At 41.1% G+C, this 14,793-nt stretch overlaps 1 pseudogene; it reads left to right on the forward strand.

Annotated features, from left to right (window-relative positions):
• The first annotated feature begins 241 nt into the window (after window positions 1-241).
• Window positions 242-5,472, forward strand: LOC140521615 (vacuolar ATPase assembly integral membrane protein Vma21 pseudogene; annotated as a pseudogene).
• Window positions 5,473-14,793: the final 9,321 nt, after the last annotated feature.

Here is a 14,793-nt window from a genome sequence, read left to right on the forward strand (position 1 = left end):
TGTTCAGCTGTGTGAAGTTAATGAGCCCAGAGCCTTGGCAACGAGCGACGTTGGCAAAGGTAGGCAGAGCAGAGACACACGATAAGAGCGCGTCAAAGCGACGCATTTCCATCAGCGGGCTAGGAGGGGTTGTTGCGAGGGGCACCGTGGAGACACATGTGACAGCATCCCCCCCTTCAGCCCCTCATTATCCCTGAGTCACATGAGCTCCAGAATTCAGTGTTGGGGCGGAGAGGCTGGTGCAGAGCAGGGTCAGCTGACGGCGCTGCGGCCCCTCGGCTTCATTCTCCCGCTCAGTCTGCAGAGCTGCTGTCCAGTCCCACCCCGAAAGAAATGGATCCCATGGACGAGAAAAAGCTACGGGCCCTGCAGATGCTACAGCCACCGGGCCTGGGGAAGGGGCGAGCGCTGCTGGCCACGCTGCGGACTCTCATGCTTTTCACGGCCGCGATGATCACCTTGCCCATCGGTCTCTACTTCGTGTCTAAGACGTACCTCTTCGAAGGCATGCTGGGCTTGCCGGCCATAGACAGCTACTTCTACTCCGCGATCGTGGCCGTAGTCTCCGTACATATAGTGTTGGCCCTCTTCGTCTACATGGCCTGGAACGAGGGGACCCGGCAGTGGCAGGAGGCGAGCAAGCTAGAATAGGACAGCAGCCCCGCCCCGACGGCCCTCTCTCACATCCACCCCCACATCCCCCAGCTGGAAAGGGGGGCCCAGCGAAAAGATCCGGGGATTGGGCATGAGTGGGCAGGGCCGATGGTGGCGGACGCTGCTTTCCACCCGACTGGTGAAAGTTTGAGGAGGTAAGCGCGGTTGCCTTTCGTTCATTCCGACTTCATGCTTCTGGGAAGGTGGATGGTGGGGTGAATGGAGTTTAATGTTTTACGATTGAAAATAGGTTTGGGACATGTTTTCAGTATGCTGGCAGAATCCACTCCTTTTAGGAAATCAGCTGCGCTCCCTAGAATCTATGCTAATATTAACTAGGGGTGAGGCTCTAATTCGGGCACATTGAAATGAATCGACATGTCCCTGTGCTCACGGTACCATAGATCTTATCCATAGAGCTGGACGGGACCTTAGTGGAGCGCATTGATCTAAATATTCGAGCGTCATGGTGAATTTTTCAGTAGGATATCTTGAGTGGAAGGGGAGGAGTTGTTAAATCACAACTTCTCCCCCTTACTGTGAAGTGCTTTGATCACTTAGGACACTTAATAAGTGTTTCCTGAATAGAAAGGAATTGAATTTGAGGAACCTTAATATGGATAGTCTAGGAGCTTGGGGGAGGGAGGTGGAATGACGTCAGGGATGGAGATAAGAGATTCAGGAGTCGATAGTGCAGACGTAAAAGCTGTTACCATGGCAGCAAATGAAATTGCAGAGAGAGAGAGAGAGAGAGAGAGAGAGAGAGGAGAAGGGAAAAGGAGAGGGGATGGAGAGAGGGAAGAAGGAAAGGAGAAAGAAAGACAGTGAGGCTAAAGCCAGATGCTTGCTTCTCTTTACGGTGAAACAAATATAAAAAGGGCCCCGTGAGGCAGCCTTGAATGAAATTCTTGCTTCAGTTTTCACTATGATAAATTAGTCAACTGAGTTTAGCATTAACTCAGAAGAATTCCAGCATTATGTATTTCACGTATTCTTCTTGTGAATTATGATTTTCTTATAGTGCTCAGCTCACTCCTTCTGTCATATGCCAGTCAACAGACATTTATTAAGATCTTACTGTATGCCAGGCACTGTGCTGAGCACTGGGGGTATAAAGAGAGGCAAAAATTGAGGAGACAACATGAAAACAACTGTAATTACAAAGACACACACACATATATACTTGCCTTCCGTTTACACTATGTATGTGTTTGTGTATATTACACCCAACACACACACACACACACACACACAGTGTAAATGGAAGGTAATCGCAGAAGGAAGGCACTAACATGTGTGGAAGGATGTTAGGGGTTGAGGGGGGGGGAAATATCACTTAACCCTCTTCCAGAAGGGGGATGATGTAGATTCTAGGTATGAATCAATCATGCTGAGGATACAAAGGAAGGCAAAAACCTTCATTGCACTGGGGGAAACAATGTGAAAAAATTGTATATATACAACATACCTACACAAATATACATTACACATATATACACATGGTGTAAGTGAAAGTGGTCATGATAATTCATTTTTGCATGTTAAGAGTACAAAAAAATCCAAAGCTAGATGATTTTAGTCATCTAGTGAGTAATTGCCTTGAAACACTCAGGCTTACAGGGAAGCAATTTACCAGGGTGAATAGAATGATACTCCTGGAATCAGGAAGTCCTGAGTTCAGCACTCACCTCTGACACTTAGGATCATATATTTGGAGAGCTCCTAAGCCCATCCCTTAATTTTACAGAGAAGTAAACTGAGACCCTGAGAAGTGAAGTGACTTGTCCAGGGTCATACAAATAGTACTTGGTAAAGCTGGGATTCAAACCCAGACCCCTTCACTGTTTTCCTCTGCACCTTACTGTGAGATTATTTGCAAATTGCTTGATTTCTCTGAGGCTTCATTGCCTTGGCTATAAAATAGGATTCATGATGTCACTAGTACCCACAATTAATAACTTTCATTTATTATAGTACTTTAAGTTTTGCAGACCGATTCATATAACTATCTCATTTGATTGTCTCACTGTATGAGGTTAATATTCCCACTCACAGGTGACTGAGGCTCAGAACATTTAAGTCACTTGCCCAGAGTCATGTAACTAGGAAGATGAATGTGCCCCCCATCAATGCAGGTGACACCTCCCCTCTCCTCCATGCTTTAGTAGTTATGAGTTACTGTGGTTGAAAAAAAATCAAGTATTTGGTGGCTAACCTGTTGGTGATTAAACTATTCAGATTGAGTATGCAGGACTCCATGTAAGAAATGTACAGTCCTTCCTCAGTCCTATATTCAGGCTCTTGCTGACAGAGCCTTCAAGGGTCACAATCACAAAAAGATGAGATATCAGAATAGCCTTTAAAAATAACAACAAAACCCAAGTTTTTATGGATAGATTGTTTTTCTTTTTTACATTGCCATATTTCCCTCAGTATCCCTTCCCTTCCCCTACCAAAGAGCCATGCCATATAAAATATATTATTTTATAGACAAGAAAAAAAGGGGGGGGAAGGAGCATAACTGAGAAATACATTGAAAAAGTCTGTAAATATGTGCAATGTCCAACACTTGTGGACTTCCCACCTCTTTTTTCCAGTCACAGTTTTTTTCTTTGTAATTTTGCAACGTTAACTTTTTATTTTTTTGGTGGTTGCCCTTTATGTTTATATTATCATAATCACATACATACATATTGTTTTTGGATCTGCTTTGCATCAATTCACGTGCATCTTCCCACGCTTCTCTCTGTTCATCACATTCATCATTTCTTATGCCATGATAACGTCCCATTACATTCATGTACCACAATTTGTTGAGCCTCTACACACTCATAGGACATCTTCTTTTTCCCATTATTTGCAATCACAAAAAGTGTTGCGATACATATTTTTATTGTCTAAGGGGACTTTCTTTTACCAGTGATCTCCTAGTAATGGAATCTCTGGGTCAAAGGATATGAACATTTTAGCCACTTTCTTTGCGTAATTTTAAATTGCATTTCTAAATAGGTGTAATAATTGTATTGACTCACAGCTCCACCAACAATGCACTAGTGTTATTTTCTACACAGTCCTTCCAATGTTGACAATTCCTATCTTTTGTCCCCTTTGCTAATTTTCAGAATTTAAGGTGAAACCTCAACTTTGTTTTGATTTACACTTTTACAGTTAGTGATCACAAGTATTCTTTCATATGATTATTAATAATTTGCAATTCTTTTGAGAACTGTTTGTTTACATCTTGTGACCACACAACCAATTGAGGAATGGATTTATGGTTACAAACACACATACACACATTTACATATATATGTATATATACTATTTGTATCTATCTGTTGTTTATATATCTTTGATACCAACCTTTTATCCAAGAAATGTTTGATCTTTTGTAATTGCCTCTATTCCTTGTTTGGTTAAGAATATGTCTCTTACCCATAGTTATGAAAGGTATAATTTTTTTAAATAGTATACTCTTAAATTAAGATCACACATCAATTTAAAATGTATTGAGAAATATGGTATAAGGTGTTGGTCTAAGCCTGATTTCTGCCAGAATGCTTTCCAGTTTCCCCAGAAGTTTTACTAAGTAGAGAGTATTTTTTTTAAAAAAGAAATTTGTGTTTTCTGGCTTATTGAATAACTTCTGTTTTTTACATTCTTGCATCAGTTGTTCATGGAAGAGCAATTGTGGTCTGTAGTAGCTTAACCGAAATCTCTTGTTTCTAACATCAGAATCAAGTCCCAAACATATTTGATAAAATTTTTATAAAATTCACCATTTGTGACAATTCAATTCTATCCAGTTTGATTTAGTAAGTGCTCATCCAGTGCCACAACGTGACAGACATGTTCAAGGTGCTGGGAATATGAAGACAAAGAAGAAACTGACCCTACCCTTGAGAAGAAATAGGAAGATGATACTTGTAACTCTTAATTGTATCAGTAAGAGTACAGGTAAAAAGAATAACATAGACAGAGGGTATGGATATAAGGTGTATTTGAGGGAATGATGTAAAAAATAGCTTCTCTTTTGGTTCTGGCTCTTAGACCCTAGGATCGTAGATCTCATTTTACAGATGAGGAAACTGAGTCCCAGACAGATGAGATGACTTGTCCAAAGTCATGGAAGTAGTAAATGAACAGATTCAAGTCCTTTGAATCCAAATCCAGTTTTCTTTCAGTTTGTAATGCTTAAGAGTCAGGGGCAGAGAGTAGAGAGGAATATTGTTTTCTAAGAGTGATCCACATTTTCTCTATCAGTTGAGGAAAATAAGGGATTGGATAGATACTAGAAAATTAAAGTGTTGGTGAAATAACAACCTATATACTGTGATAAAAACGAAAGGAAAGTTTGAGAAGCAAAACACACACTATTGACTTTATGACTTTAAATGTGTGTCTCATTATTCATTTCAGACTCCAGTGTGGATATTGTGCTTTACTACGTCTCCATTTCCCCTGATTACGGCACCAGGAGAAGAAAGTTGTCATCACCTTACAAAGCCAATCAGACTCCACATATTCTGTGATAAAAAACACCTGCTTGTCCTGATACCAATGAATACCAAGAAAACTACCTAGTTCTTCATTTATTTGGTTTCCATTCTGTGCTCTGAGAGGTCCAGCCTAATTCACTGGTGGTAGATGTGGGATTCATTTTCAAAATCAGAAGCTGGAAAGCTGAAGATTTTGCAGATTATTACTCACAATCTTTGTACCTACCATAGTATTCCAGACCCTATTATAGCCTTCCCCCACCTCACTGGACCTGTTTGGTCCTTTAGCTCAGAGGATCACCTGCTTCATCATGAAGCTTAGGTCCAGAGTAGCCACTGTTCTCATATCAAGATAATGCTTGACTCAGCCCTATGCTTTGGGGTCTATTTCCTCCAAAATCTACATTATTATTCCAAAGGCAGTACAGAGTAATGGAAGGAGCATCAAGTTCAAACTCAGAAGACTTGAGTTTGAATCCTACCTCTACCACTAATTAGATGCAATTTACTTCAATATTCTGACTCTCAGTTTACCCATCCAATAAATGAGTTTAAATGGGGTAATTAAAAAAAATCATGCCACCTCCAGCATAGATTAACTTTGTGCAAACTGGGTCAAATCCAGTCGTTCTTCTCAATTTCATCATCTCAAAGGCCACCAATAAATCTGGTCCTGAGGGATTAAGAGTCTAAATGTGCCAGGTCCACTTTTATTCCCTCCTCAGAACCAGTCATTGTAAATCACTGAAAGATATGCTTCAATTCACATTTATTGGATGTCTTTCTGGTTTTTAGATATAGATGTTCTCGATATGATATAACTTACCTGGATCTCACACCAAGATCTTTGTATTCATTCACTGCTTTTGTAATCACTCTATGTATTCATTCACTGCTTTTCTTGTCTTTTGCAGCAATGACACTGGAGTTTTGTACTCCTCTATATAATTTTACAGATGAGCTCACATTCTAACTGCTATGGCTGTTATGTCTCTGCTATGCAAAACTGAGTGTTTGCCACTTGTGGAAGTTTGTGGACTCTTTTGGTCTCTTTGTCATGACAACTAGTCAGCATTTTCTAGGAAATGGTGGTAAAAGCACTTTTTTTGCCCATTTCTTGTTTTTGTGGAACACCTCCCTCAACAATTTGATTCTTGTTTTAATTTTTGCTCTAATCAGTAATTGATCTGATTGTATAACATCAGCTGGTTCCAAAAGTCACTGCTAAAGTGGACCCATGGTTTCCTATCTTTTAATGTAAGTTAGATATTTAGCCCATGAAGTGCTTTTTAATACTTCTGTTGAAAATATTTGTGATTTATTGATGTGAGAGTTCTGAGTGGTCCACAAGCCTTTGACCCCTTTCATTTCTTGGTCCTGAACCATATTCTCCAAAATAGTTTTTTTTATCATTCTCACATGACAACTTAAGCATCAAAATTGTTGATTTAGTTTAGAGAATTTCATCACGTTTTTTTCAAAAATATTTTCTATCCTTTCCCCTGAATGATTTTTGGCATATAAGCTTTATTCAACTTTGCAGTGGCTTGTGAAATTGGTGAAATCTGCAAGATAAGATAAAAAAGCACAACATGAAATGATATTTCTTGTTGCATATGATAAAAACAACTTGAACATCTCACTTATTACTTCTCTGAAGGAGATCTACAAGCTATTCTTGCACTTTGCTGTGGCTTTGTGACTGCTTCTAGTTTTATTTATAGCTAGAATAGGGCTGAGTAATTCAATATAGTAGAACAAATTCAATTCAGTATGGCAGTGGTCCTTTACAGAGTCTAAGTAAAAGGATTTCCTTTTGAAGGCAAAGTTCTCCAAATGCTCCTGTGTACAAGTGACTTGCATCAAGCTCAGGAATACACTTGATATTTAGTATAGTGCCTGGTATCTAGTAAGCACTTGAATGCTTACTGGCTTACTGATAGTGAAATATTCAGAAATGTGAAAGTGTTTAGTGTATCTAATATGGAAGAACAAAGTGGATGAAAAATAAACATTCCTAAAATTATGTCATGTGAGTAGCAATCCAACTAGATACTCCATTGATAGATGTTTTATGGGCAATGAGAAGGATCCAGAATTTCAGGGGAAAAGTTTAGGTTGAATTGAACATAGTGAATTCTGTAATGCTTTGCTTTTAGTGATCCCAAACTGCATTGTTGTGAAAACCCAATTCTTTAACGCTGTATTTTCTGAGTGACATTATAAGGCTATTGATCACGGAACACCGAATTCTCAGAAGATCCAATTAAAGATAACATAGTGGACAAAGGAAAGATGCATGGCAGTAGTGAATTGTTTTCACTGATGGCTTGTTCATAAGATGTAGCTCCAAAGGCATCAAAGTGGGGACTAGCCCAGAAAAGGATGTGGGCTCCTCTTGTAGTGAGAATGAGAAAACAGATGGATAGTTTAAGTGTTACATGGACTAACAAGATCCAAAGGTCTGAACATTGGTTGGATTATCTATGAAGGATTCATGGAAAAATTTGTGCAAGACCAAAAGAAGGATGAAAAGGCATCAAAGAGTTATAAAGTAAAGAATTGCCAACCAAGTGGGGCTGCCATTTTGTGGGAATGGCAACTTTCTGGGTACCCCTTAAATTATGCCTGGCTGGCAGCTACCTTCTTGCCTAAGTCCCCGCATTTAAAAGTCTGGTATTTTGGGAGAGAAGTAGATGAGAGCAGAGACTAAGGGTTTGTCTCTCTCAAACCTCAAGGGAAAAGAGGGAAAGATTAAAGTAAAATAATAAAGATTAGTGAGAAAGAAGTGAACTATACCTAGATGTTATATGTCTAAATCATGCTCTAAATGTTATGATCTTTCAAATAAATTATTTAGTAATACCATGTAAGGTTACTGTGTTTGGCTATTTCAATCAAGTTATTATTTATTTACAGAATATATTCTGTAAAATGTGAAGAGTATTGTGCTTTGCACTGAATTTATCATAAACCTACTATTAGGTCCATGGACCATCCAGTGGAATTATCACTGCCTTCTTATAGCCACTTACCCTAATTCCAGGCAAAGTTGCTAAGAAGAAATAATTAATTGTGGAGTCCGTACCTAAAACATGCAAAACAACGTTAGGGTCAGAAATCATAGGATCATAGATCTAGAGCTGAAGGGATATAAAAGTCATCTTAATCCCTTACTTTATAGATGAGGAAACTGAGAAGTGATTTGCCTAAGGTCATATACATAGTAAATCTGAGGCAGGATTTGAATTCAGGTCCTCTGGCTTTTGTGCCAGTTCTCTTTCCAGTGGACCATTTTTATCTAGAGAAAAAACAGGTGCACATTCCACATATACATTATGGAAGCATTGGGCCTGGAGTCAGGAAGACCTGAGTTCAAATCTGACCTCAGACACTAGCTGTGTGACCCTAGACCAATCACTTAACCTCGTTTGCCTTAATTTCTTCATTTGTAAAATGAGCTAGAGAAGGAAATGGCAAATTGTGCTGCCAAGAAAACCCCAAATGGCGTCATGTTGGATAGGACTGAAATTAATTCAACAACAATGACACTAACAGCAACATCAAATTGTTCATCAACTCTCTCTCCCTGCATCACCCCACCCTCACTTCTCCACTCCACAAACTGAGAGTGGGTAGGAAAGAGGTGATGGACTGAGCCAGGGAGAGAGTTGGGGAGTTTGGAAAGCAAAGTCACAGAGGCTCTGCATTTTGGAGGGCACCAAGATGTAATACATTGAATAAAAATGTGTTATATATACATGTGTGTATATATATATATATATATGCATATGTATGCATATGTGTATATGATAACACATGCTATTTTCTATCGATATGGGGAGTATCAGTGACTTAATCAAGGTAGGAAACTCACGGTACGGTGACTTCCTCCACCTGTGACAGATTACAACTGGATGATTTTGCCACTAAGTCCAGGGAAATTCCCTATTGAGTCCCAGAGAAGCTAAATGATTTGTTCAAAGTTACATAGCTCCTAAGTGTGAAAGTTATGATTGGATGCTGTCTTGTCCCAAGCCCAACACCCTTATCTATTAGACTTGCTTTTTGTAAAGTACATTGAAGGAATAAATCCCAAAGGACACCAAGGGAAGGGAAAATAAAGTTTACTTTAAGAAGTAAATTCTGTTCTTGTATTAGTTCTAAAGGAAAGAGAGGTAGTGAACTCATATGGAGTATAGTCTGATAAATCTAGGACTGAAAGGGATCTTAGAGACCATGTAATCCAACCCCTTCATTTTTATAGGTGAGATAGCTGAGGCCCAAAGGAGCTCTGGTGATCATAAGGATAATAGGTAGGATTTGAATTCAGACTATGGACTCGGTAGCAGTCTTTTCACTGTGCAAAATGGACATCATGAAGTGGGAAAATGATTTGCTTTCACTTTTGAATGTTCTTTGGCCTTTATCATTATTGACAATCCATTGAGTTACTGACTGAAATCATGTTCTCCCTGGTGGCCATAGGGCCATGGGGAGGGAGGACATCTAGCCCTAAAGGGAAATCACTGCATTTCTTAATTTGAGGTCTTCAGGAGTCTGAGTCAGATAGCCAAATACCATTGAGTTTCTGATAAGGAAGGAAATGAATGAGAGCTGGAAGTTGTCCTGGCTGTCAGGACCTGAGGAGGGAGCAGGGTGACTCTGGGTCCACAACTGTCAATCTGACTTGAAAACCCTCTATGGGAGAGGAGTTCACCTGTATATTCAGTCTGGGTCTGATTTTCAGGGCAAACATTCCTGCATATTCTATAAAGCAGTTGCCCTCAGAGGGGGCCTGTAGACTATATTTGGAATCAGGGATGGTAAAGAGAAGGATGTCCCTGTAATTCATCATGCTTTCCATTCTCACACTCCAGTCAAAATTTCTCACTGCTGACACTCACTTACTTGCTCTGTCTCAGTTTCCCCTTCTATAAATTGAGGGGGTTGGAGTAGATGGCTAGTGATGTTCCTTCCAGCTGTAAATCTAGGATCCTATGATTTTTCTAGGACATTTCAGAGCCAGGGAAGATGCATTTTTTAAAATGAGGAATGCACTTTTTAGGCAGGGGACTCCTAAAGACTTCTACAGTTATGCTTGGCTTACAGGAAATCAAAAAAGTGAGTCTTTTTCTTTTAAGCCCTATAAAAGAAGGCTGTATAATCTCCCTGAGAGTCAATGAGCAGCCCTGTCCTAACGTGGGACACATGAAACTGTCCCTGTTTTAAGCCCCGGAGACAATCCATTTCTACAACTCTAAACCCAGAACTTCCTCCCTTTCAAGACAGGCTACTTAGCATGTTTCTTCTAAGGTCATTATTAAGTGATTTTTCTAACTTCTAAGGTCATTATTAAGTGATTTTTCTAACTTCTAAGGTCATTATTAAGTGATTTTTCTAACTTCTAAGGTCATTATTAAGCGATTTTTTTCACCCTCATCTTTCTCCCACATGATTCCCATTCTTAAGCCTTCTCCAACAAAACCTTCCCTTACGTAGTACTTTAACTGACAATTTATTTTCCCCTATTAAGGGTTTCCCCTTAACTGTGGAATGAAAAGTTCTGCCCCTTTGTAAAAGACTGTCAGCTATCAGCAGGTGGGGAGGCATTTCTTTTGGTGTGGACATCCTTAAAATCACCCTAGCCTTCCTCTGCCGGCTCAGAAAGGGAATGTGATTTACCCCTTTTAGCACAACTGGAGGAGTGTCTATTAGGGAAGGTCCATGGTCTCAGAATTTTTGCCACCCTTAAAAGAGCATGAGAGGCTGATGGGAGACAGAAAAGTCTAAGACTTGATAAGAATGAAGAGGCTGGCTCCTTTTCCTAAGCAGCTTCTTTCTGACAATTGGAACCTCCTTTTTTCCCTTCACAGAAACATCCATCCACTCAGATCATCTCCCTTTTCTTCCCCTTCAATGCACAAGCTTTATAAACATGCTTTGTTCACTTCTAGCTTTGATGTAAGCCCTGCCTTCTCCTTTTTGGTGTAGCTATTTCTTTTTTGGAGGGAGGAGGGTCCAACCACAGATAGAAGGGCGTGGTATGCAGGTAGAAAACAGAGCTTCTGTGCTGAACATCAGTGGGGTCTGGCTCGGGAGCGACCCCTATTATTCTAGCCTGAATGAGACAGGGAGATGTAATCTCAAAAAAAAGTCGACTTCGCAAGTACAAGATGGGTGAGGCATCTCTAGAGTAGCATTAATGAGAAAACGATATATCTATAGCTGTACATCAGATATAAGGCACAGGCATACTCAGCCTGTGTCACTGAAGGGACTGGGGCTCTTTGTTGTTGTCAAGTCATTCAGTCATGTCCAACTCTTCCTGACCCCATAGACCACAGCATAGCAGGCCCTCCTATCCTCTCCTGTCTCCTGAAATCCCTCCAAGTACATGTTCATGGCTTCCATGACACTCTGTCCATCTCGTCCTCTGCCATCCCCTTCTCCTTTTGCCTTCAATCTTTTCCAACATCAGGGTCTTTTCTAATTAGTCCCTTGTTCTCATTTTGTAGCTAAAGTATTTAAGCTTTACCTTCAGTATTTGACACTACAGTGAATAATTGAATTAACTTCTTTAAATATTGACTGACCTGATCTTCTTGCTGTTCAAGGTACTCTCAAAAGTCTTTTCCAGCACAATTCAAAAGCATTGATTCTGTAGCACTCAGTTTTCCTCATAGTCCAACTCTCACAGTCATACATTGCTAACAGAAAAACCATAGATTTGACCCTATGGACCTTTGTTGGCAAGGTGATGTCTTTACTTTTTACTATGATGTCCAGATTTGCCACAGCTTTCCTTCCAAAGAGCAAATCTTTCTATCTTGACTGGGGCTCATTTGCGTACACATGCCCAAGGGACAATCCCAGATCACTCTGAGAAGAAAATGTCTTTCTGTCCCTGTCTTTGTGCTCAGAGTTCTGTGGCTGCATCTTCCAGGGTCTCCATTCTTGCTGAAAGCCAGCTCCTCTGTTTCCTAGTACTCTGGGCTCAGGGAATAAATACTCCTCCCTCCAGGTGGAGCAGCAGTTCACATCACTAAAGAAGTGAGAGGTCCCTATATCTAGTGGGAATGACACCTTGGCAACTGAAGGGAAAGATTGTTGTGTCCACGGCATTGAGATGGAATTCTTCCCTTAGGGCTCTTTCTTCTCATCCTTTTCCCAGCAAGAATTCTGGGCAGTTTTTGTGATGACCTCTTCCCAAGCCTTCCTATCTGTTGCTTCAGCGGGGAGAGTCACCATCAACTTCAGGGTCAGTGTTGGCATCAGCAAGTGGTCAACTGGTATCAGTAGGAACCAGGACAGTCTCCTCAGCTTCTTACCTAAGAGGTTTCTAAACCACACTCTGCCATTCCACCAAGATCAATGGCATCAGGACCGGCACAGACTTCACTTTGACTGTTGCCAGTGTGAAGGCTGAGGTTATTGCTGATTGTTATGGTCAGAAATATAATCATGTCCCTCCTTCCCTCCTCCAGTGCTCTGGCCCCTTACACAAACCTCTCCAGGGTACTCAGCCCTTCAGCTCAGTGTAGAAACAGCAGTTTCCTCCCCAGACACAGAGTGAGACAGGGCAGGGTCTTTTTAAACCCTGCATTGGAGTGGAGTATCAGGGAGGTGTCTCATGCCAGGCTTACTAGGGTAGGAGATGGGAAAAAGAAAGAAACAGTAGAACATTGAGCCTCCCGAAGTCATAAGGCTGTGGACTTTGTTCTAAGCAGCCATGTAGGCACTGAAGATGGGGCAGGTTATATAAGTAAGGTGCTGGGACTTTGCTTCAGGGTAGGAAATTTATCAGCTTCTGATAGTACTTCTCTCCTTGTCCTATCTCATCCTCAGGATCAGAAGAGGTAATATTTGTAAAGTATTTCACATTGTTCTTAACATAAGTCGGCACTTAACAAATCCTCATTCCCTCTGCTTCCTCTTCAGTGACTACAGTGGCAGGAGAAGCCTCCTTCTGGAATGCAATGCCTCTCTCTTCTGTAGATTACCAGTGTACCAAGGTTATCTTCCTCCCTTGCTCCCTGTGATCACCACCATCTCTTGCATCTTTGTCCAAAAATCTTTGTCCTTCAATAGCATACCAAATTCCTGACATGCTAGACTATTGCAAATGATTTTCTGTATTCCCTCACCAGTTGTGTGATGTGATGCTCCTAAATTGTCAGTTAAGGGTTTGGTCAGAACCATGGCAACTTCTCTCCCGTAGGGATACAGACCTGAACACAAACTTCCCCTCTGGCTGTTTTTGGTCTCACCCCACACCAGCTGCTTCCTGAAGGGTATAACCACAGTATCAAATGATCATACCCTGCCCTGGGTAAGGACCACATCATTCTATTGTCTCCTAAAGTGCTAGGTGGCACCATAGCGCATGGAACACTGAGCTTGAAATCAGGAAGACTCATCTCCATGAGCTCAAATCTGGTCTCAGACAACGTTGGTGTGAATCTAGGCATTTGGCTCAGTTCCTCATCTATAAAATGAGCTGGAGAAGGAAATATCAAATCACTCCAGTATCTTTGCCAAGAAAACCCCAAATGGAGTCATGAAGAGTTAGACATGACTCAGTAACAACAGTCTTCTTCAGGCCCTGTTCCCAGGCTGTTTCTAGTTCTAACTTCATGGCCAAAGGAAACTCATTTCTGCTTCCTCTTCCTTCTTCTTGTCCCAGTTGCACTCTCCTCACTCCCAAATCATGCTCTCAGTGTTCTATGCTCACCATCTACTCAGAGAAATGCTGAGTAGCATCCACTCATGTAGGTAGCATGAATTGTCCCAGAATATCCACAAGGTTCTTGGTATTTACCTACATGGAAGCCTCTTTGCTCAGATCCTCCAGCCCTTGTAACAGGATCCTGAATCTAGAATGAATGGGAATCTCCTGCCTTGTCTGTTGCTTTCCTCCCTTCCTAAAGATCAGTGCCTCTGGTTTTCTCTAGGATTGTTTCTGTGCCTCTGAGGACCTAGGGCAGTGTTGTCACCATGTCTCCTGCTCCTTCCATCCCTTCCCTGACTGTGTGTCAAAGTATCTGGTACAGATCATGGGGAACAATTTCAGGCACCTTTTGATCCTTACAAGTGATGGAGAGAACAGAGCAGGGCACAATCTGTAAACCTCCCACAGGGACTTATTGGTCTTTTAAGAAACCCCATACCCCTCTTTTCAGAGTTAAGCAGTCATTCTGGAAATTTCTGGCCTCTCATTCCTGGAGTTGGGGCTGATAGCAATGTGAAATGCTAGGGTTGTCACTATGAGTAGAAAAATAATTTCCCTTCCCCCAAAATGATGACAATCACTGACTTTCAGATGCTGTAGGGACAGTGTGACAGCTGCTTCCTGGGCTGAGTTGTCACAATTCTGTCTTCACCCAGGTTCCACTGCATAGAGAGAAGATAAGGGATTCAGATATGGTTAGAATCTGTTTTTACTATTTACTATTTGCGTGACCTTGGATTCTTGGTCTCATTTTCCTTATTTGTAAAATGAGAGAGTTGGACTGGGTGAACTCTAAGGGCCCTATGATCTTGTGCTCTTAGAAGTCCATGGGATGGACTATGCAAAGTGACCCCACTTAACTCTTGTGCCTACTTAATCCCTTGGAACTGTGGGCTCAAAGTTAGGGGA

The sequence above is a fragment of the Notamacropus eugenii genome, chromosome 1 (genome assembly GCF_028372415.1).
Source record: "Notamacropus eugenii isolate mMacEug1 chromosome 1, mMacEug1.pri_v2, whole genome shotgun sequence".
NCBI classification, from domain to species: Eukaryota; Metazoa; Chordata; class Mammalia; order Diprotodontia; family Macropodidae; genus Notamacropus; species Notamacropus eugenii.